Raw genomic sequence first — 25681 nt, 5'->3', positions numbered from 1 at the left:
CCCTAATGATGCCAGAGTAGGTTTAAATAGAGGCAGCCTGCATCTGATTGGGTCTCCCCTGGTGGTCAGTGATGTGAATGACCACCAACTGCTGATCAGAGCGTCCCCGTCACCTAGCAACTGGGACATGTGTTGTGCATATGCGTACAGAAGGTCTGAGCTGTTCGGAGAAAGCTGCATCACATTGCTGGGCAATGAAACGCTTCCAGCTGGAAGAGATAAGTGATCGTCCCCAAGCAGGGAGAAGACTGCGGGACGGCACCTGACGAAAGTCTCTGGACGAGGCTCTATGCAGGCAAAATGCTTCTGAAGTGGAGGGTCGATAGGGAATGCAAGGATTTATCTTGCTATTATAGAGATGACGGATCTGAAGATATTGATATAAGGATCCACGGAAAAGGTGAACGTGATCATGGAGCTCAGGGAACTTTGAGGGAAAAACCCCAGGGAACTATATCAGATTGAAATTTGAAGTTTTGTTTAGTCCATTATGCAAAAGCTCTAGGTTCTAGTCCTGGTGGAAAGAAAGGGTAGTGCCACAAAGATACCATTCTCTCTGGGTTTTTAATTAATTGGAAAGGGTGCACACAATATCTCCAAATAGAGAGCCAGAACAGATTTGTAGGGGGAAGTTGGTATAAAGGGGGCTGGTCTTTATGGTCTAGCCAGTAAAAAGTGTAGGGAGAGTAGAAAATGCAAGGAGAACTCGTGGAGCAGAAATGTGGGTCGGGGATGAAAGGGGGGGTATAATAGTACTGGAAGAGGTGTCGGTGGGGGGAGACGAGAGACTGATCAAGCAGTTCGGTTGACTGGACCGGGCACATCCTGTGTACCAGGGAGTATGTTGGAAGAGTAGTTGACAGCCAACAGAAAATTAAGAGACTGCTAACAAATGGTCTAAATGAGGAGAAAAAAGTATACCAGGGGTGAAACAAAAAACAATGAGAACAGGGAGCGCGTTGTGCCTGGCAGGCAAGGTCATTGCCACTCATAAAACATTAAAGACTGTCAGTTTAGACTGAAGCCACAAAAATGCCCAACAAGGACTATATGGCCCCAATGACAGCAGCAGAGCAATAACTGTCATATATCTGAAACATAGGTAACGGGAGATGGGACCATGCCAAGGAGCATGGAAAAACAGGTCTTATGAACCTTTGTAGAAAGAAAATTGGTAAAAATTAGCTTGGGAAACCATCACTGATGATGTTAACATAGTCTGACAGGTGAGTGAAGTCTCATGGGAGGAAGGCTGTAGTGGAAAAGAGAAATAGGAAAGATCGTACAGTTTGATGTGGTGACATTGGAGGACTAAAGGGTTGAAGACTTGAAGACACAGAAAACACAATGAACTTCAGGAGACCAACGAGACAAGTCAGGGAAGACAACAGGTCCTAAATAGGAACAATGCAACATAGTTATCACAGCCACAGCATTAGGCCTGCTCGAGGAATTAGGCTATGGACCAGGTGGGGGACAGAGCCCCATGAGTAGGCAGAGGGCGAGGCCTGATATGGATCAGTGGTATAGTCACTTTACTGACTATCACAACACAGACAACAAAAATAGCATGACATGATAATAGCAAAACTATGCTTACCGACAGAGTTTTAATGGTGTCTGCTTGAAAATCATACTTCAAAAGATTGCGACGAATGAACATCCCTTCTGGCCAAAATGACAACAGTTTGCAGGGCGACACTATGATTGCTACTATTAAGGTGCTGATTTAAGGAGGTGCCGGCTGTAGAATGTAGAAGGCTTTGTTAAAAACATTCACACATCAGCATCCTAATAGCAGCAATCATAGTGCCGCTATGCAAACTGACATGATTTTGGCCGGATGGGATGTTCATTCGTCACAATTCTTTGAAGTGTGTTTTCAAGCAGTCGCCATTAAAACCCTGTCGGAAAGCACAGTTTCGCGGTTATCATGCCGTGCTATTTGTTGTCGGTGTTGTGGTAGTCGGTGAAAGGTGCCCAACCCATAATCTGCAGGTTATGTCCATATTAAGGAATAACTGACACATTTCTGGTAGAGGTAATGAATAATTCCTTGGTTTCATTGTAATGGAAACGTAGAAGTACATCCCTTGTGGGTTTGTCTGCCGGAGGTTTGGAGTGCAGCACATGATGTGCGCGGTCTAAGTGAAAGTCTGCAGATGGTGAATACGGCAGACATTGCCAGAACAGACCTTCCAGGTAAAAGAGCGTCTGAGTACACCGACTCTGGATATTTTTGAGGGGGACATTATTGTAGCGAGAATGATTTTCCACATCCTCCAAAGATCTTTCAGGGCTTCCAGTTCTTGATGGATGTCAGCCAGATATTGCTCTAGTCTCTGCTCTCTAGTAAAAATATTGTCAATTTTGTGCTCCAGATCATCTGTGCATGATTCCAGGGCAGTAACTTCTGTTTTGATTTCCTGGACGACTGCTGACATTTCAGTTTTTATCCTAGTTTGGATGAGTTTCATCAGTTCCAGGGTTGACCAAATTACTTCCTGGGTAGGAGACTCATCAGGATCCTTCAGCAGAAGGAGAGGCACTGGGAGCAGAAAAGTAAGGGCCCACCTGGTCTTTTGTAACAAACATGGCAGGTTGTACAGTTTTCTTTGGTCGGCACGTCATGCTGACGACGGAGCGCATCCAACTAAATAAGTAGAGAAGTCAGACAATATGATGTGAGAGCTTTTGAAAAGAAAAATAAATGCCCTCAGGTCCTATGCACCTTTACAATTGAGGCCACATAAATGAACTAAATACACAGACAACTATTATGCTAGCATGCTCCGATAAAATGAAGTGTACATGTGGCACACTGGCAGTAGCAAGGAGAACCCCAGTATGGCTGTGGAAGTTCAGGAAACTGCCACTGTGGGGTGATGTGTGAGATGATTGGTGATATAGTGTTCAATAACCACTATGGGGTGGTGAGGATAAACAGAATCCAGTGAAATTTAGGATATAATGAGGTCTCCCCTAATGACTTAAAACTAATATACCAAAATCACTGTAATCCATGTTGTTGTGTAATAACAGTATAGCATGCAAGTTTCCATCGGGTTTGAAAAGTGGAGATGTTGCCTATAGCAACCAATCCAATTTCTAGTTCTCATTTATTTGGTACATTCTACAAAATGATAGCCAGAATCTGATTGGTTGTTAAAGGCAACATCTCCACTTTTCAAACCCGACGGAAACTGGCAGCTTGATATATTTAAGTAAGTAAAGGTCAGTAGAGGTAAAATTCATACATCAAAGTACTAATTACTATCAGACCAGCATGGACCAGCCCTTTAATTAATTTGACCCTCATTTACTGTTTTATATGTCTTTAAAGGCAAGTTTTACCTTTAAAGACGTTGTCGTTTTAAATTTCCCCTGCAAAGTCGCTGAATATCGGGGACTTGCAAAATCTGCAGTTTAATACATTTACCCCTTTGTTTACAGGCATACCAGAGTCTTGTTCTCATCTGTAATAAGAAAAATATGTGTTTTACAATTAGAATAATGTATTAAAATAATTTGAACCACAGCAAGTTTAGTATTTAAGTGAAAATCATGTATTTATAAGATAGACAATTTTGTGAAGTAATTAAAGAACATTTGGCAAAATAATTTGAACCATGCCTACTGCAACATTTATTTGAATGGAAATAAGGCATTTATAAAAGACAATTTTCAGGGGCAGTTGGTATAAACTATAATTTGAACTAATCCTACTGAAATGTTTCTGTTAAAAAACATTGCTTGAAAGTCTGAGTAAACTGAAAGATAAATCACTAGAAATGTTTTGCTCTTGACTGCTATTAATATATACCTGTCCATCGTCATCATCATTGCTGTCTTATTAATCACAAAACAGTTTATAGATTTATGTGTTTGTCAATGTTGCATTTAAGAGGTTGCAAGTGCATTTCTGTCAAGTATATTATTGACACCATCACGGATATGTATTTCATGGTTTTACAATAAAAAATAGAACATATCCGATTGTATTTGCTATTAAATAGAGTTAAATAATTTCAGCCATTCCTACCGTGACTTTTTGAGGGGCGAAGAGGAATTTATAAGACTTTTTTATCCGCTATTAATATAACGTATATTCCAATAATTTCAACAACATCTGCTGAGCAATTTGAGTGAAACAAAACATTTGAATGTCTGGGTGAACTGAAAGACAAAGAGCCTTTGCATATTGTAAATTTCACCTTCTAAGCTCTAATAAAATATATCTGTTAAGCAGAGATGTAACTAGACATTTGTGGGTCGTATTGCAAAGTTTTTTACGTGCCTTGTGTACCACCCAATGGTGAAAAACTCACATATGCACATGGGGTTTGACAGGGATTTTGGGACTCCACAGCTAGGATCCCATAGCAGCTGTGACCCCTGCACCTATAGTAATTATGCCTTTGCTATTAAGAACAGGAATTATGCTACGGATGACAACGCCTTGTAATTGGTTGTGCTTTGTTTGCTTGGTCTCATTTTTTCACGTACTTGTTTTTAATCCATCTGAATTTGGATATATTCCCCAAATTAATTTTTAGATCCTATTTAAGAATTCTGTACAAATTTTACTGCACAGTGTTACAAACTTTGACCACATTTGCATGGACAGTTTGAGCAGATGCTTTGTAAGATATTTAGCAGAACTTTTATTCTGGCTAAAATACACCACGGGGTAAATGTATCAAGCTGCGAGTTTCCGGAGGGGTTGAAAAGTGGAGATGTTGCCTATAGCAACTAATCAGATTTCTAGTTATTATTTATTTAGTACATTATAAAAAATGATAGCCAGGATCTGATTGGTTGCTATAGGCAACATCTCCACTTTTCAAACCCACCTGAAACTCGAAGATTGATACATTTACCCACAAGTAAGTAAAGGTCAGTAGAGGTAAAAACCATACATCAAAGTACTAATTACTATCAAGCATGGACCAACCCTTCAATTAATTTGACCTTCACTTACTGTATGCCTTATACACTCTGTGGCTACTGTATTAGGTACTCCTGCACATCTGCTTATTAATGCAAAGATCTAATTAGCCAATTATGTGGCAGCAACTCAATGCATAAAAGCACGCAGCCATGGTCAAGAGGACCAGTTATTGCTCAGACCAAACACCAGAATGGTAAAGGCATGGGATCTAAGGGATTTTGACCATGGAATGATTGTTGGTGTCAGATGATGTGTTTGAGTATCTCATAAACTGCTGATCTCTTGGGATTTTCATACACAACAGTCTCTAGAATTTACAGAGAATGGTGCGCAATACAAAAAACCTCCAGGAAGCAGCAGTTCTGTGGGTGAAAATGAATGGTTAATAAGAGCGTTCAGAGGAGAATTGCCAGACTGATTCAAGATGACAGAAAGGCGACAGTAACCCAAATAACCACACATTTCAGTAGTGGCATGTAGAAGAGCACCTCTGAATGTTCTGAATCAAACCTCCAAGTTCCACTACTGTCAGCTAAGAACAAGTAACTTAGACTAGAGTGCGCACAGGCTTGCCAAAACGGAATAGTTGAAAAATGGAAAAACATCCTTTTTGATCACAGGCTATCCTTCTTCTAATGGCTACTTCCAGCAGAATAATGCGCCATGCCAAGAAGCACACATCATCTCAAGCTGGTAAAAAAAACATAGCAATGAGTTCAGTGTACTCCAGTGGCCTCCACAATCATCAGATCTCAAATCAAATACAGCACCTTTTGGATGTGGGGAAATAAGATATTTGCAGCATGAATGTGCAGCCAGCAAATCTTCAGCAATTGCGTGATGCTATCATGTCAACATGGACAAAAATCTCTAACTCATATTTCCAACACCTTGTTGATTCCATGCCATGGGGACAAAAAGGGATCCTACCCAGTTCTAGAAAGGCTTCATCATCATCACCATTTGTTTATATAGCGCCGCTGATTCTGCAGCGCTGTACAGAAAACTCATCCACATCAGTCCCTGCCCCATTGGAGCTTACAGTCTAAATTCCCTAACATACACACACACACACACACACACACACACACACTAGGGTCAATTTTGATTGCAGTCAATTAACCTACCAGTATGTTTTTGGAGTGTGGGAGGGAACCGCTGCACCCAGAGTAAAACCCACACAAACACGGGGAGAACATACAAACTCCACACAGATAAGGCCATGGTCGGGAATTGAGCTCATGACTCCAGCACTGTGAGGCAGAAGTGCTAACCACTTAGTCACCATACTGCCATTTACTTAATAATTAGACCACTGAGTGTATGACTTATAACAGTAAGGGAACATTGGGACTGGCTTAATTTCAAATGTCACAATTGTACATTTAGATTTTTTTATGTAAATTAGTTTATTTGTGCCTATTATTGTTCTTTCTAGATAAAATACTTACATAAATCCACTGTAATGTTTTTGTGATCTTTAATACACATGCCAGGTATTAAAGTAAAAGTAAAAGTATTATTTTCCTATTTCATTTAAATTTTTGCTATTTACACTAAAAATTATGATATTTTTTCAACAAGTTATCAAAATAATGCTCACTCTAACAAATCAAACCGTTATTCTGTGTTTAACAATTACATAGTTACAATTAAAGTGGTCATGAGAAGTATACAGTGCAGATTCAAAATTGTTTTACTATAAATCACCATCATGGTATTATTTTAACAGTGTCTGGTGGTTTCATAATCTTCACTTTGCAAGTGCGAATGTAAATTTAAATAGTCATTAACATTTAAAGTAACGATGTTTGTTAAGAGGTTAACACAACTGCATGTGTCTGTTTAATTTGTAACTGGTGTAAGCCAGACCCTTTCATCATTTCTGGGTAGCAGCCCAAAAAATATTAAAGCCACTGTTTGTATCCGCCTAATTTAAATACTTAAATATGAATGTATAGTAATGTTTTAAAAGCATTTTATGTATTTTCTATGGTGACTTTCAGAGCTTATCACTCAGGTGACTGCTATATTTTTGGATGTGTATATTCTGTATATCTCCTCAGGGGCGTACGCAGGATCTTTAAGTTTTCCCCCCGGAAAAAAATATAGAGAGCTGCTGCGCATGCGGCCGCGCATGCGCAACAGCTCCATTTCGGCGGCACTGTATTGTACAGCAGCCGCGGCGCTGTCAAAAAAGCAGACGCTTCTTTGACGGCACCCCGACTGCTGTACAGTAAAGTGCCGCTATGTAGGGGCACTGTTTAGCCCCCGTTATTCGCGGAGGGGAGGGGTTTCTGGAGAACCAGAAACCCCCCCTGCATGCACCCCTGCTCCTGCAAAGGCCTTCTGTCAAATGTATTCATGTGTAATAGTCCTCTCATAAAACAATAACTTGGAGGCACGGCTAAGTGGCATGTGGAAGATAAGATATCATTGGTGTTTGGCATGAAACACTAGTGGGCACAGCAGCATATGTGATGCTCTGTGTTGGGAGTGATTAAGCAAAGTAATTTTTTGAGGTTAAACTGCTTTTAACTATTTATCTTGTTAAACAAGATTTTGCAATTAACAAGACGCCTTAATTAAGGTGAGGAAATGGATCACCACAGCAGTATTTAATGACTGCTAATTTGAAAAATTGTATTTGTGTACATTACAATAAATGGTAGAAGGAAAAATACACGCTAATGAATGGTAATTAATACTCACATTGTTCTTTATGTATTGCCTCTTCAACCAATGGTTAATCACTACATAACTTAAACGTCATTTGTTCCAAGTAAATGAATAGAAAAAGAATAGCAATGTTCAAACAATGGAGTTGACGACATGATTTACAAAACACCTCTTTTAGTTTTTTTCATGTAAATCTTTCTAAAGTGTTCTGATGCCTTTTATATCTAAAAAAAAATAACATTTGTGTCTTAGTTATTTCACCTGGTTCTCATAAGTTGACGTGAAATGTGTTTCTTTAAGACAGTTGTGCACCAGGCCAGGCTAGTAGTTTAGTAGATGGTTCGCAAAAATGTGACTATGTTTATACAGATTCAGATGAACATCTTCTTGTAGGTTATATAACGCAGTTCAACTGCTAACAAACAAATTATTTAATTATTAATCTGCAGTTGTTCTGCTGCTGATTGAAGACCAACATTGGACTGTCTACACCCTTGGCCTCAGGTGAGAAGGTTCATCATTGGCATTATTTTATTATTGAGTTCTAATTTTTACCACATTGTTTAGTTTCCGCAGCTGAACAGTATATTTCACAGGTTAGTAAGACATAAGAAAGACTTGCAGGTTTTTTTCCTTAGCAATCTTGGCTCATCTGTGAATAATGACACTTCATTGAGCCTGGCTAGGGTTAAACTTGCAGCTGATTGCTTATACACTCATGTTTAGTTCAAAACCCCTGTGGGTGGTGATAATGGTTATTACTGCTTCTCTGGGACTGCCTGTATGTACTTTATAAACGGATGAGGTTTCCATTAAAGGGTCTAAGAGACTATTTTATGAAATATCTAATTTACAGATGGCCCTGACATGTTTATGTATTTATTTGTGAGTGTTACCTGCTTCTTTTTCATATACAATATTTCATAGTCTAATAAACAATTATGTTTTTATTATAGCAGCTTAAGTAAAAAACACATTGGCCTTCATAGATTCCATTGTATACATTCATTTTTTTAGAATCATGATCATTTTGAAAAATACATGTCCCACATCAACATTTGAAGCACACATCCTTCAAGCACCTCCACTACAAAGGATAACATATGATTGCTATTTGTTTTGTACAGAGCTATGATCCACACATCTGCTGTGCTGTAAGCCTTGTATTTGTTGAATTCAGTGGGAGAAAAAAAAAGAATCTAAGCAGCAGATTAAAATGTAGGTGCTTGACGGAAACCTGGCTAGTGTCTGCTGAGTGTTTATGATGACATTGAAAACTAGAATACCAACAGCTTAGGGAATATCACGGCCATGCATTCAGAATTTGCCCATTGCACAGGCACAATACCCACTGCACAGCATATAATAAATCATTGACCTGCCTAATTGCATAAGTGAATAATACCATTTTATTATTTGAAAAGGATGACAAACGCATGTGTAGTTGTGTTCCATAGCAAAGAACAGGTGAAAAGAGTTGTTAATGTATTTTCTACCTCTGAAAAATATGACCTTTTAAAATAGACACGGAATGACATTTTTTTTTTCCCTTTTTATCACCAAGCTGACATCTGCTTCTCGTCTATGATAATTCTCAGCAGAATTGGCCTGATAAATAATAGCACTTGCATTCTATCTGTTTGTTAATAGCAATCTGAGTGCTTTGTGCCTGGCCTTTCAGGATTCCGCCGGCTCTGTAGAACATATAAAACGCGTTGTGTGTTTTTTTCCAGCTATGTAAATTATAATGAAATCAAATCCCAATATTTTATTTGACTGTTCAACATCCCCAAAGATATACATAGAATTATGGAACGAAAAAATGAAATGAAATAAAGCAAGATTTGCAACACCAAGATAAATTATATTTTTATTTTTACTAGCCAATGAATAAAGAAATAGCAATTACTGAAGGAACACCACAAGCATTTTTTTCTTGCAGTGCTTATATATATGAAATAAAAAACCAACGCTTCTTTATTGTGCTTTTGTATTTTTAGTAACTTCCCTTAGCAATAAAACTAAATTGCACAATACATCTCAATTACATCTCACACTTGGTGAATAATTGTAGTGGGGAGTTATAATGATATACACAAACATCAGGTTGATCATGTGAGATTTTTTTTTCTCTATGCAGAGACAAGTAGAGAGTGAGAGATACAAAATAACCAGTTTGCTTCTTCAATGTCCACAGGGAGCCTGTGTGATGAAATGGCCACAGCGTGAAACTTCCCCCTGATTTAATCCCTGACAGTTAGATATCAGTAGAATAATATTGCTCACAGTTTATATGATTTCCAATCTCACGGTAGAAAGTATTATTGCACTTGCAAGTAGTCCTAATGGAGTTATTTTAACATGTATTTTAATCTACTTGACTGAAGGCTAAGGAGCAGGCTCTATAAGCTGCATCTTCAAAGGGCTCTTAATAGTAAATGTAAATCAGTGCACATCAGATCATTAAAATAGGGCTGTGGACAACACAATGGAGCAAAAATAGAGGATGTTGCTAATACCTATACAATATTAGCAATCCCCACTGGCGGATCCAGGGGAGGGGTGACTGGGGCAACCGCCAACTCCCCCTAGCAGGGGCTTGCTGTCTGTGGCTGCACACTATATGCAGGTCCGTTCGATAGAGACAAGCAGCAGAGACTCCTGCCCGGCTGCTCTGATTGTGTTTTAACACAATCAAAATGGCCGGGCAGCATACTCTCAATGCCTGTCTCTGTTGAATGGACCTGCTCATAGTGTGCAGCCGCAGGCAACCTTAGCTGTCAAAAAGGTGGCGGGGACTAAATCGCCTTCCCCACCTAAATTGCCCCCTGTAAATGATATTCTAGATCCGCCCCTGGCAATCCCTCTTGTGCTGTGTAAAGCCAATGTATTAAAACAAATATACCTATTTCATATCTATCTAACTCATCTATCCTTACACAACAATGATTATCAAACAAGATTCAATACTGGCTGCATTCGCCCTGCAGTTGGTGTCTTCCACTACTTCCGATGCTGGAACGCACGTTGTAAAATTCAGCAAATGCTGTAATTAGTGTAGTGTAGTAACATAATAGTTTGCATTATAGAGTTTAGAAATATATCACATATAAGTTGGAAAATAGGACCACATGCATTGTCTGTGAATATTGCATGAGTGTATGACACTCATTTTGACAGGCTGGTAAGAGACTTGGGGAAAGACAGGAACCATTTATTGTCCATTTTTTATTATGACATGCTGATTAGCAATAGACCATTATCAGATATCTAGTTATACAGAGTGCAATGATTGGTTTTGATGTGGACTTAAGATGCCATTTGTGATCTTAAGATGCCATTTGTGATCTGATCCAGTTAACCTGGGAGCAGATTCTAAAAGATAAAGGGAGATATGGGATTCGTTGCAATGCACATTTTGGACCCCTGGATACATGGGCCAAATAGGTTAATGGATCCTTATAGCAACGGGAGTATGGAGGATATACTTCTGTGTTGTTCACATAACTTCAATATGAACTCCATAAAAAGGCTAATCAGGTGGCTGTTAACTGAATCAAATAGTTCCTGAGCACAGGTCTGGAACTGGAAGGTTTCCCTGACAGCCAGGTTCCAGGACTAGTAAAAGAGAGGCCACCTCTTGTATTGTTTTGGTCCCACAGATAGTAGCTGTCTCGTTACCTGCAGTCCATTCATCTGGAAACTGGCATGTCCCAGCATCAGACATTCTCCAGTTCATTCATTCAGCTATATTCAGATCTGTGCAGGTGCAAGCCTATTGCACATCAGGACCTCCTCCCTCTTTTTCATTGGCTAAGCACTTCTAGAGCACTATTTAAACCTCCTGGATTCACCTGTCTGATGCCTGTTCTTCAAGCTCACTTCCTGCAGCCTGTGGTTCTGGTTCCTGTTCTCCTTGTGGTTTGACTGTGTTCCAGTCTGCTCTCAGTTCGTGGTCTGTGCTAAACTCTCGCTGTTCCAGTACCTCTCTTACCATCTCCAGAGTACTTCATCGTGACAGATCCAGTTCTTTCATCGCTACCACTCAGAGCCGCTATTACACCTGTGACTCATCAGCTGCTATTGCAAGTTACCTCCGCTACTCCAGCCTGCTCTCAGTCTCTGGCTGTGTTGAACTATCGCTGCTCCAGTACCTCCATTACCATCTCCAGTGTACTTCATCGTGACAGCTTCAGTTCTCTCATCGCTACCGCTCAGAGCCGCTACTCTCTCTGTGACTCATCAGCTGTTACTACGTGTTACCTCCACAACTCCAGTTTGCTCTCAGCCTGCAGCCGTGTGGAACTATCGCTGTTCCAGTACCTCTATTACCATCTCCAGTGTACTCTATTGTGACAGCTCCAGTTCTCTCATCACTGCCTTTCAGAGCTGCTGCTACATGTTACCTCCACCACTCCAGTCAGCCTTCAGCCTCTGGCTGTGTTGAACTATTGCTGTTCCAGTACTTCCATTACCATCTCCAGAGTACTTCATAGTGACAGCCTCTGTCCTCTCGTTGTATACCAAAGAGCACCTATTCTCCTAGTGACTCATTGGCTGCTGACCATCAGCCTATATTATTGTTGTGCCTGTATTTATACCACTCATCTGTAGACTCCATCGTCTCCATCCACTTCACCTGGCTCCCCCACATCGTTCTGCTGTACACTCACTCACGGGCCCGCGACCTGCATACTTAGTGCAGCTAAGACCATACCTCCTTGGAGAGGTTCCTGGTGAAAACCACCTGTCTGTTAGACTCCACGCCCGTGAGTGGGCTTAGCCATGTTCAGCAGAGCCTAGGGATCAATTTCCTGTAAGCCAACTGTGACACCCCCTCGTTGATATCTAAGTCGCTTTTTATATATGGAAGAGGTTGAATTGGACAAGATAACTGTGTTATTCATTTTTTAATAAAATATTTCAATTAAGAAGGTAATTTTACTTATTATGCTGTAACTATCAATGATAGTTCCAAATGGGAGATAATTAAGTTCCTCTTTACGGTTGATGATTTTCCAATGAGTCTCCTTGAACTGAGTATGTTTATGCTCTGCATCAAGGGTTTGGAATCCATGGTCATATCAGAAGTCTCTGAATTGTACTTATATTGGCCAGATTACCGCTTTATGAACTGTCCACCAAATAGATGAGCTGAAAGCACAGCTGAAGCAAACAGACGATCTTCAAGACAATTACATGGTTTTGCAGTAGTGCTTAATTTAGTCTCAAAGTAGGTTGGGGGGGGGTCTCTTTCAGTCTACAGTCCCATAAGGATATTTCTACCAAGAGAGACCATAATTATTTCATAAATAAAAGCAGATGTTAATTTTGCAAAGAATCCTTGAGAGATTAAAAGTAAACTGATGAGGAAATAGTTATAACCACAGATGGTGAACAGCTACTTTACTTGGTTTATGTGAGTTTATTTGAATTGATTGAGATAGATCTAGAAATATGTTGTGTGTTGCATTGATATCTACTGATTGTAGACTGAGATGATGAACAGTCAGCTAATTTGTTGGAAATATCACCAAAATGTGTTGGGAGCATAAAAGGTAAGTAGAATTAATGACGCACCAGAAATGGTGCCTCTGAGCAAAAATAATCTGGTTTACTTATCAGCATAAGTAAACCAGATGATCCCTGAGGACAAAGTTAAGTCTGTTGTGTATAATAATCATTACTACAGCCTTCTTAATCCATCTGGTCGGTGATATGAATACGTTGGCAGAACTGGTGTCCCCAATATTGTGGAGTATGATCACTCTTGAAATGCGTCTCCTGGAGAAAAATGATATCAGTCTGTGGGCAAATCTAATGACGTAAGGCTCTGTTTCTTTTAAAATGCTTAGTTAAATCCTTTAACATTGTGTGAAATTATTTTAATTAGACTAATTATAGGTACGTAAATATAATTGTAAGGAGTAAAATGGGACGTATTAGTACAGTATTATAAGGAGTAGATAAAAATGATAAATGCTGCTTACTATAGACTGGATCACCATGGCAAAAGACATAACAAGGCAGGAACTCAGATATCCTATTGACAGAGGACTGCTCCAACATAAGGATGCAGAGACGTCATGTCCTGTATTCTATTTTACCAACCAGACACATAATAAATACTTGGATTCAGATTGAGTAAATGTAACTGAAACATATAAATCAGTAGAGGGATCATTGAAGGATAAAGAAAAATAAACAGACAAGTTAAAAATCAAACCAAATGTGCATGTGGTCAACAGACATGTAGGATTTTGCACTAAACTGCAGAGTTCTAAAATGAAAAAAAAAATGCAAAAAGGTTCATTTGGAACTCTTGAAATTACTGTTAAATTACTTTAATAACAGCTGAGAGGGGTTCTTATGCTGTAATTGGGAGGGATATGAGGAAAGATGGTGTGGAAAAACTGTATGAAAAGATAAAAGGAGAAAGTAAGGAGGAAAAGGAAATGGTTGTGTGGTGGGGGAAGGTGATAAGAAGGAAGAGGAGGATAGGTGAAGGGAAAATGATGGAGTTGTGTGACTTATGAATAAAAAAGTAACAGTACAAACCATAAAACTAGGCTTATACTAGGTTGTTTTATAAAAACAAAATTGAAGGATAGTGAATAATACAGTATTATCAAATATTATCAGTAAAACGTAACACAACAGAATGCCAGTAATTGAAGCTCTATTTATGTTTTGGGTTAGTGAACCAGCTAATAACCTTTGATGATTTGGTCAGACAAAATTAATTGACTGAGGCAGGGTCTGCTTTAAAGTACATCTTCAGTTGTCTAGGATGTGTTAAGTAGTAAGATAAAGTCATCTACATGAGTATAACATCTTACAAACTTATTACCAATAGATACACTGAAACAAGACCCATTGGGGTAAATGTATGAACATGCGGGTTTTTCAACACCCGCGTGTTCAGCGTGTTCGGCGATTAAATTTCAAGTGGCGCTGCATTGTAAAGGGAAGTTTCCCTTTACAATGCAGCGCCGCTTGAAATTTAATCGCCGAACACGCTGAACACGCGGGTGTTGAAGAACCCGCATGTTCATACATTTACCCCATTGTCTACATTTTACAGCTACTATATATAGTGCAGTCATAATATTGTAAACAGATATACAAATGTAGCAAACTTAAAAAGACATTTAACTCATCACATGTCGCTTATTTCAATGGCATGTGATCAATTAAATGTCAATTTCAAGTTTGCTACATCGATAATAGCATTTCATAATCACAAAAATCCTGCCAGGATACTTGTCGCATTAAGCAGAAGTACAAATCTGGGCTTCTATGAGTTACATATAAGTGACTTTGCAAAGTAAGTTATCTTTGTTGTACTCTTAGATCTTTGACTTCAGAAACACTAAATGACCATCTTTCAATTATCAGGGTATGTGAGACAGTGGCGGATCCAGGGGGGGCGTTCGGGGCAATCGCCCCCCCTAGCAGAGACTTGCTGCCGGCGGCTGTACAGTATGTGCAGGTCCGCTCAGCAGTGACAGGCAGGAACAGTGTGCTGCCCGGCTGCTCTGATTGTGTTTTAAACACAATCAGAGCAGCCGGACAGCACACTGTCCCTGCCTGTCACTGCTGAGCGGACCTGCACATAGTGTGCAGCCGCCGGCAGCCTTAGGTGTCAGAAAGGGGACGGGGCCTAAATTGCCCCCCCCTAAATCGCCCGGGGTACAGCAGTTTTCTAGATCCGCCCCTGATGTGAGACTTACTGAGATCCAATCCCATATGGACAACAATCTGATAGTGGTGGTTAGCATCAAAGACAAGGGGGTAAATGTATCAATCTGCGGGTTCTTCAACACCCGCGTGTTCAGCCTCTTCCGCGATTAAATTTCAAGCGGCGCTGCATTGTAAAGGGTTAACTTCCCTTTACAATGCAGCGCCGCTTGAAATTTAATCGCGGAAGAGGCTGAACACGTGGGTGTTGAAGAACCCGCAGATTGATACATTTACCCCAAGGTGTAAGATAGCCCCTTATCAAAACAGGGATCATTAAATTAGTAACTTGACTCTTATACCAAACAAATTCCAAATGTGTCTAAATTAGTTTGCTCCTCTTTTATTTTCACTCCTTACTGTCACTGGACTGCATCAATCTTCTAAAGGTCTACTTTCAGCTTCAGAGCAAAATATCTATGCAATTTTGATATAGAGACACCCCTTCCATGAATAGTTTTAGAAGATAAAATTACTATTGTTCAGAGACATGTACAAGATGCAAAGTCAAGTGGCCTAATGGTTACTAGATATGAAAAGCGCTCTATAGAGGATATTATTGGTCAAATGTGGCCTCTCTTCTAAGCGGACACTATTATGCAGTATAAAGGTGAATTCAAATGTAATGGTTCCTGATGATTATATTTGTGTCTGTTACAAAAAATGACAAATATTTTTTAGCAGTGAACTTCTGTTAGACAGTACAATATGTTAAAAGAAAGTTTATTTATGAAAGCCAAGAAAACATTATTACGATATAATTAGATGTATGGGGAATTTCAGTCTTTATAATAAGAGTTTTCTTTTTTATCTAGTCTTTCGCACAACACTACTAATGCTGATAATAGGTCCTTCTCATCTACCAGATCATTAGACCAAAACCTTCATTTTCCTCCAATTAACTCTTGAAAAAAGTATGAATTCTTTATTCACATAAAACATTCTCTTGTTTGTTTTTGTGCTTATTTGCACCATATTGCTGATGATTCATATACTGGCTCCTAAATTGACTAGCATCTCTCATTGCAGTCACCCTATCTGTCATAAACTTACCTGTCCTCGATCCAGCGCTGTCCGCTCTCTGCTATCAGAAGCCGCATTTCTGGGTATCGGCGGTCACATGATCGCAAAGCTCGGGCGGGGATTTTGAACTGCTGGTTATTTAAACCTCATTCTGACACTCTGTGAGTGTCAGAGCAACCTGTATGCTTCCTGGCTCCAGATTCCTTGTGGTTCCTTGTGCTATTCTGTTCCTGATATGATTCTTGTGTACCAGTGCTGCCTGTTTCACTTCCCTGGTTCCTCTGTGTTTGTGTACCGATCCGGCTTTCTGACTATCTGCTGCTGATATCCTGTGCTCTTGACCCGGCTTGTCTGACCTTATTTTCTGCCTGCTGTTTTGCACCTATGCTGCCCGACCTTGGATCGAACCTAGGAATTCCCTCAAGCTGAGACTCACTTCTGATTCTGTCCCGTGTCGCCTGGTTGTCTGACTACGTGTGCTTACCTGTTCATCTCATCCACTAGTGCTACATCCAGAGGCAGACCAGAGGACCGCGACCTGTGAGCTCCTAGCCGCTAAGCCCACCCCGCATTGCAGCGGTTCTTGGTGAACACCGGGGAGTATGTTAGATTTCGCACTTCTAGTAGGCCAGCGTCAATCGAGATTAGCACTAAGATCTAGCCTAATCTGTTACACTATTATGGACTATTTGAAGTTTGACCTGTATAAATAATGAGATTTGCACTCAGGCATTGTAGTTTGTGTGGCTTATAGGGAGCCTAGCAGTATAGTGGTGCAAGTATCCAATGAGTATCCCATCCACCTAAGCATTCCCATAGTTGAGCTGCCTATGGATTTTGCAGTTAAGAATCAGATTATGCAGATCCTAAGAATAAAATAATGTATATGTAGTTCAGGCAAGTATTTCAGATAGGTAGTAGTACATTCTAGTTTCTTAGGATAAATCATAGTTTGTTTATATCATCATAACTTTTCCATGGAGCCCTATTTTCTAGCTACACCACTGTCAACATTGTAGATATTTCTGCATAAAAAAATCTACATTATGCGATCAGTGGTTGGGATTATAAATAAAAAGAAATTTTTAAATAAATGGATGTGGCTACTTCTAAAATATGTGTGTTTACTTTAAATTGACACAGTATTAGATAAACCGAACATAGAATTTAATTGCAGAAAAGAATGCAATGGTCCAGGTAATATGCCTTTTTATGTGTTTAATATCTTAGATTTAAATCTTAATAGCAATATGTTTGTCCCATGGATTTTTGAATTATTTTACTGAATGAGTGACCACCATAAATACTAGGTGACTATTCCATGGTTCCTTTGACCTTTCTGTGAAAAAAAACAAAACTTCCTTTTCTTTCAGCCTTCATCCCTTGCTGGTGTTTTCACTTGTTCTGCAAATCATCTTAATATTCCAAAATACTGCCTTCCTGAACACTCTGAATACCTTTGATACAGTATATTTGAATGTTCCGTTACACATCACCTCTGTCTCTTCTTTAAGCTGCCATGCTCAGCTTTTGAAATCTTTATTGGTACGTTTTGTTATGTAGGCCATGCACTATTTTAGCAAGCTTTATATGATTTTCTTTTAAATATTTTATTAATGTGTTTTTTGGGAATGGGTCAAGGTGAGGTCTTATTAGTGACCTATAAAATAGCAACTTAACTTCCTGCTACTAATAACTGTTCTTATACAACCACATATTCTACTGTTTTTCCTAATCTTTTGATTATATGGCTTGCTTACTTCATATCATCTGAAAATATAACCCCAATATACGTTTTTTCTGTTGTTGTTGACATTACATCATCATTCATTCTATAATATAATTTTGGAGATTTGTGTCCCACATATATTATTTAAATTTTTGATGTATTTTAATATTCCACCCTTAGTATACTTTCTTTAAATCACTATGCATTTTATTGATTCCTTCTAAAGTATCAGTCATGTTGCAAATCTTTGTATAATCTGCAAAAAGGACTATCTTCCCTTTGAGAACATAATTAACATTACTAATGAATACAAATGAAAAAAACAGCACCCATGACTGATTCCTGAGCTAATCCACTGGTAACCAGCCTTTCATCTGAGTTTACACCCTTGAATACAACACTTAATTAAGTTATTGTGGTATATTTTATCAAGAGCCAATAAAAAATAAGTGAGCTATATCCACTGATCCACCCTCATCTATCACTTTGATTACAGTCAGAAAAATCCATTCTGTCTTGAATCATGTAATTTGTTTTATTCTAAATGGTCAATCATTTTTAAAACATACTGATTGTATTAATATTCCTACTATTGATGTGAGGCTCACATGTGTATAGTCATCATATTCTTACTTACTGCCTTTTTGGTGTATTATAATTAATATTAGTATGAGTATTATCATTGGTCTGTAAAAACAAGAACAAGGTGACAATATAAATTCAGACAGGAGAACAAATAGTAGAGAGGGCCTTGCTTATGAGATAGCTTACATTCTAATTGGAAGACACAGCTGAAATGAAAAAAAATGAGTGTGGCTCAAAGTGTAGATTGGAACAGTGGTGAGGGTGCTTTAGTGTGTATAGTATGGGTGGGAGTAGGGTAAGCTCTAATAAAAGATGAATTTTCATAGAGAATTTAAAGATTTGAAGGTCATAGGAGAGACTGAACAGGCATGGTAGAGAAATCCATAAGTGGGCAGTGGCACATGAGAAGTCTTATAAGCGAGAGTGAAAGATGGTTACCAAGGCATGGAGCAAGTCAGAGGTAGATCTAAGAGGGTGAGAAGGAGAGTATTTTGAGATGAGATTTGAAATGTATGAAGGCCGGGGCAAATGCAGAATTTCTAGAGGTTTTTTCCAAAAGCTGGTTTTCGGGACAAAGCAAATAAAAACTTGCAGCAATAGGCCAGCAACTGACACTGTTTTGTAGTCAAATTGTTTAACTGTATATTAAAAGTACGGTAGAGTCAAAAAGTGCTGCTTATTAACATAGTGTAAGAGCTGATATATATATATTTTTCAAACAAATTTACATTCCAAGCTGCATAAACTTCTAGCAAGAGCCCTGTGGGCCCACAGAGCTCAACTATATATTCTACACATTAAAACAAATGAGGGGAAACTCTGCGCCGCCTCGTCAGACATAGCCACGGCATTCCACACATATTTTTTTAAACTCAATACCCTCATCCAGTAGAACGCTCACTCAAACAAGAATATGTAGCCACTTATCTTAAACAGATTAATTTCCACACACTTGAAGCAGAAGATGTACAAATGCGGAAAGAGACCTTTAACCACGGAGGAACTAGAAGAGGTAATTAAGATGACACCCTCAGGGAAGAGTCCGGATCCTGATGGCCTCACGGTATCTTAATATAAAACTTTTAAAGCCAAATTTCTCCCAGTTATGCTTCAGGCCTTCAGTGCTGTCTCTACACAATCTCACTTCTCCTTCCATTTCTTGACAGCCCATATAACAGTTTTGCCCAAAGAAGGGAAAGACTGAGCCCTGTGTCCCAGCTATATGCCCATTTCAGTGCTCAATGTGGACATAAAACTATATGCCAAGCTTATAGCCAACAGGTTTAAACTGCTCTTTCCAAAGGTGGTCCACTGAGATCAAGTACGGTTTGTCCCGGGCCGTGAGACACGCGACAATACCACAAAAATAATTGACCAGTTTCAGTTTGCCTCATGCACTAATACTCCAATAATTCTGCTGTCCACAGACACAGAAAAAGCGATCAATAGAATGGACTGGGACTTAATACTGGGCATACTTAACCACATGGGTTCGAGCTTATTGGTCTTGAAAAAGATTCAAACATTATATTCTCATCCGACAGCAAAGATAAAAGTTAATGAAGACTTGTCAGACTAAGTTGGGTTTACAAACGGAGCAAGACAGGGATGCCCCTTGTCCCCAATGATTTTCATCCTATGTATGGAAGCCTTAACTCGGTCTATAAGAGCAACTCCGAACATATCTGGATTTCGGATGGGAGATAAAGAATTTAATCTTGTTCTCTTTGCAGATAACATTCTTGCTATTCTCATGAACCCTATAATCTCGATCCCGAACATAATGTCTGAAGTACGTACCTTTGGAGATCTCTCCATCTTTAAAATCAATTACTCAAACTCGTTGGCCTTTAATATTTCAACACCTCTAGATATAGTTGAAGGACTGAAGTCTGCATTCCTGTTTGTCTGGCACTACACCCAACTTAAATACCTGGAGGTAATCATAAACAGAGACATATCTAAGATAGGATAAAGATAATCTTTTGCCCATCACCATCTGTAAAAACCTGAGAGACTGGCTCCCGAAGGACTTCTCCCGGATAGGTAGAGTCAACATTCTGAAAATGAATCTGCTACCAAGAGTCCTCTAATTACTACACACACTCACGATGCACATCCCCACCTCTTGGTTTAATGATCTGCATAGGACCATACCACATTTTGGTGAGGTAGACGACCTTGCTTCAAACAAGACCACCTATACAAGTGCAAACATTGAGGTGGCTTACAGTTGCCTCACTTCTCTACCTATCACAATGCTGTCATGTTGAATAGAATACTGGACTGGATGAGTGGAGGGTCAGAGAAACAGTGGGTTTGGATTGAGGGATATACACTACACACACTTATTAAGCTAGATCCATGGAAACCGTCACTTCCCACTATCCGCCATCCGACTATTTCTCCTATCCTGACTAATTGGTCCATACTGCGTATAGACCCACATATATCAACACTGAACTCACCCCTGACCTCACTACTCAATAATCCAAACATTCCACCTGGCCACTCGAGACAGGCCTTCAAACACTGGATGCAAGCCGGAGTCACCCGTGTCAGTCAGCTGGTGAACACATCAGGAATGATCCCATTTGCTGATATTCAGGCAAAATGGGAATTACCCAACTCAGAGATGCAGAAACACCTACAGTAATGACACTTTCTATGCTCCCCGGGTGTGCATGAGATGGCAGAGAGAGCACTTACACAGTTTGAATCCTCAGTATCCTAGACATACCTTGTCCTCCATATATCGAATCTTGATTGAAAACTCCTTTATTACACTACCTAAATTCACTAGAGATTGGGAGAGCAATTTGGAGACAGTCATCCCCAAGCAGGACTGGTGTGACATTTTCCAACACACCCAAGGTAGCTCAGTCAGTGTGCAGGTGATTGAAACACAATATAAAGTGTTGACTCGTGGTACCAGTGTCCAAGCCTATTAGCCAAAATGTTCCTTTGGTTCCCAGATCTATGTTGGAGGTGTCAACTGGCACATCTGGTGGGATTGCACAACTCTTAGAACCTTCTGGGACACAGTTTTACTCATTACCAAGGCAATTGTGGGAACAGAGGTACCAATTTCTCTGAATTATAGGCTACTTAACGATATCAAATTGCTCATTTCCCAATACAAAAAATCCACCTTGAAGCATCTCAACATTGCTGTGAAGGCTATGATACCAGTCCAATGGAGATCCCCAACACCCCCTTTTATTAAAGGTTTACTCATTTGGACTTATATATGTCCATGGATGACATGATTTGTTCCTCCACTGATAAAAAAAAATTAATATTACTTACTATGGTTTGAATGGATTGAGTTTAAAGACATCAAATTGTATGCCCAATGGAATAAATGAGTCCCGAAACCCTCCACCCAACCTTACCCTCTCTTTTTTTCCTCTTGTTTCTATCTCCCTATCCAACAAAGTAATTAAGTAATCACATCACACAAGGTTTGTTCAATAAATATTCCCAACAGTTCCGCGAGTGGGACTTTTCACTATCTTTCCCAGTTTGATGAACAAACCGTGTTACTGGTGATATAAAATGTTTGAATGATGTAATTTAATATACAGCATGCAATACTACTGAATTGTATATTACCCTGTTATATGTATATGCTATTTTATTTTCAATAAAAAAGATTTAAAAAACAAAAAAACAAGAACAAATTTACATTACAGTGCTCATTGCATTCACACAAGCACAAACACTATAGTCAACCTGTTGGCTGCACATGTTCCACCGCTGTCAACAGATCCAATTTCTGCTTGATTGAAACAGCCAACTGTTGAGGAATCCCTGAGCAAGCCCATTTGTTGGGCGACACGCATTGGACTGAGACCCATTTGTGAAATATTTCACATTACCTATCGCTGACTTTAAACCTGCCATTCTGGCAATACACTGCTACATCGCTATTACAAAATCACCAGACACGTATACACATGCGCGAGAATAAACTAAGTAACCCGAGATCTGCGGTAAGATACGGCATCCTTGCCGATGGATACAAACAAGGGGATTCTTTCTACCTAACATGGGCACAAGAAGGAGCTCTATAGGATTGGCACTCTATAATACTGGCACTTCAGGAAATCCACCTACAGGACTTGTAAACACACCCTGCTCCGCTAAATTGACCCTAGATTATCGCATTTCCCTAAAATCCACTACTACTGCCTGCATTTACCTAGCTTGCGCAGCAGCTCTGCTGAAGATTGGCTTGCGCAGCAGCTCTCTTTCAGCCATTCTCACCTACAAAGCAACTGCTGTTAGAATGTAGAGAGAAGCAGCTACAAGACAATATCTTGAATTATCAAATTGAATCACAGTTTTAGGACAACTGGAAACCACCCTGCATGCAGTTCTAAAAGTGATGCTGTTGACAGCTTTGTTGGTAAGAGTGAGTACATTGAATTGGATTCTGGAGGACACAGGAAGCCAGTTTAGAGGTTTGTGGTGCAGCAAATGTGAAGCTCAGTTTTACTGTTGCAATTAAAGTGTCAGGATTCCCAATATAAAAACTACTGAGAGAGCGTAAGTGGAATGAAATGCTTTTTATTTAACACAGGTTACACATGGAGAGGGTGTTGGCATAGAGGTATTACTGGAGTCTAAACGAGCAAAATAGTTCCCCAAAAGAAGAGGTGTACAGTGAAAAGAGCAGAGGGCCAAAACAGAGCCCTAAAGGACCCTAACAGATAGAGTGAAGAGGAGGATGTGCCAGAAGTATAGACTAGGCTAAAATTATTATGATTTCCATTCTCCAATCACCTTGACTTATACATATCAACAGCAATTGGTTAAAAAATTTGGTTAAAGGCTCTGCAAATACCACTGTATTTTAATACTCTTGGATGTATATCATATGGACTCATTGATTTATCGTTTCATTTTGAGAGTTCAAGTAACAGTTAAAATAATTATGTTTAAAATACACTATTATACACCAATCAGCCACAACATTAAAATCACTGACAAGTAAAGCCAATAACATTGATTATATCGTTACAATGGCACCTGTTAAGGGGTGGGATATATTTTAGTTCTTGAAGTTTCTGTGTTGAAAGCAAGAAAAATAGCATAAGGTTCTGAATGACTATTACAGGGGCCAAATTGTGATGGCTAGACGACTGGGTAAGAGCATCTCCAAAACAGCAGGTCTTGTGCGGTGTTAATGCCCTCTATGATAGAAAGTTGTCAGAATGCACAGTAGCACAGTGCATCAAAGCTTGTTGCGTATGGGACTGCGTGGTTGCAGAATGGTCACAGTAGCCATGCTGATCCTCCTCTGAATGCACCTAAAATGGGCACTGTAGCGCCAGAACTGGACCATGGAGCAATCTAAGAAGGTCTCCTGGTCTGATCAGTCACATTTTCTTTTACATCATGTGGTCGGTTGGGTGCATATATGTTATTTACCTGGGGAAGAGATGGCACCAGGATGCACTAATTGAAGAAGACAAGCTGGCTGAGGCAGTGTAATGCTCTAGGCAATGTACTACAGGAAAACCTTAGGTCCTGGGATTCATGTGGATGTTACTTTGCCATGTATCACCTACCTAAACATTGTTGCAAAATAAGTACATGGTAGCGGTACTCCCTGATCACAGTGGCCTCTTTTTGCAGGAAAATGGGCCCTGGCACACTGCAAAAATTGTTCAGGAATGTTTTGAGGAACATGACAAAGAGTTCAATGTGTTGACTTGGACTCAATATTCCCCAGCTCTCAATCTGATTGAGCATTTGTGGGATGTGCTGAACAAACAAGTCCGAGCCATGGAGGCCCCACCTCACTGCTTACAGAACTTAAAGGATCTGCTGCTAATGTCTTGGTGTCAGATACCACAGGACACCTTCAGAGGTCTTGTATAGTCCATGCCTCGACAGGGCAGAGCTGCTTTGGTGGCACAAGGAGGACCTTCACAATAGTAGGCAGGTGGTTGTAATGTTGTGGCTGATAGGTCTTAATCTTCCCCATCTAGTGCAGTTTACTATTATTATTAATATTATTATTATTATGATTATTATTATTATTACTGTTGTTGTTAATTTGTAGGGCACAACAGTGCACCGCTGTACCACACAGTGGAGAAAATAGGATACATAAAAAATTTAATTTTTCATAGTGATACAGCTCAAAATATTTATATAAGGGGTCTTTTGCAGCTTCAACAAATCCACTGGATTCAGGTTGTAGCCATGCTATTCCTAACTTTGTTTTTTCCCTGTCACTAACCAATCTAAGTAACAATTGATTCACTCTTTTATATTGACAATATTTCCTTCTAATTGCAGTCTAGCACGTTTTATTATCTACCAATTTTCCAGCAGTTGGTTCAAAGTAAGCAGATGATATTTTCCTTAGGAACTCCTCAAGTCCTGCAAATGTAAATATGTCTGAAAGGAACCAAATTAGTGTCAATAATAATTGGAAACAATCCTCAGGAACTTACATATCCCCAATGATTCCATGTTTTCTTCAGATATTCCCACAAAGTCCTACAGCAGAAAGCCGCACAGTGGTCACTAATCTTCTCAACAAATATTCATAGGTTAATAACGATATATATAAGTGGTCAAATTACTAAATGAAGATGATGACAGTCGTTTGCACATCCAATTCAAAGTCCAAAGGGAACAGCATCCAAGGTAGAAATATTTGAGCCATTTATCTCTGCTCGTCTTTTGTAGACTGGTTCCACTGAGGCGTTTCAGCTCAAGTTGTAAGACTTTTTCAAAGATAATTTGCCAGCGAGCAGGAAACTCTCTATATAATGTTTCTCTGATATTCTTTTCACTTGGAGTCAAACTACATAAGGATTTTAGGCCAGATTCATTAAGGGACATATACTGAATGCAATGTGCTTTTATAAAAGGCATGTAAATTGGGTATAACCATACCTCAATTCAACAAGAAGTGGATCTGAAGATAAGTTTGGTGATGAATTCCGGTGTAG

At 39.4% G+C, this 25681-nt stretch overlaps 1 long non-coding RNA gene across 1 annotated transcript in view; it reads left to right on the top strand.

Annotated features, from left to right (window-relative positions):
* LOC142100049 (uncharacterized) overlaps window positions 1-25681 on the top strand; it is an 84651-nt gene that overhangs the window by 12423 nt on the left and 46547 nt on the right. Inside the window, exon 2 of the long non-coding RNA XR_012678671.1 lies at window positions 8080-8134. This is a non-coding gene — a long non-coding RNA (uncharacterized LOC142100049). The remainder of the gene's footprint in view (window positions 1-8079; window positions 8135-25681) is intronic.

This window comes from Mixophyes fleayi, chromosome 8, assembly GCF_038048845.1.
Source record: "Mixophyes fleayi isolate aMixFle1 chromosome 8, aMixFle1.hap1, whole genome shotgun sequence".
Lineage (NCBI taxonomy): Eukaryota > Metazoa > Chordata > Amphibia > Anura > Limnodynastidae > Mixophyes > Mixophyes fleayi.
The sequence above is the reverse complement of the archived record's forward strand: the minus strand, read 5'-3'. Positions and strand labels throughout refer to the sequence as shown.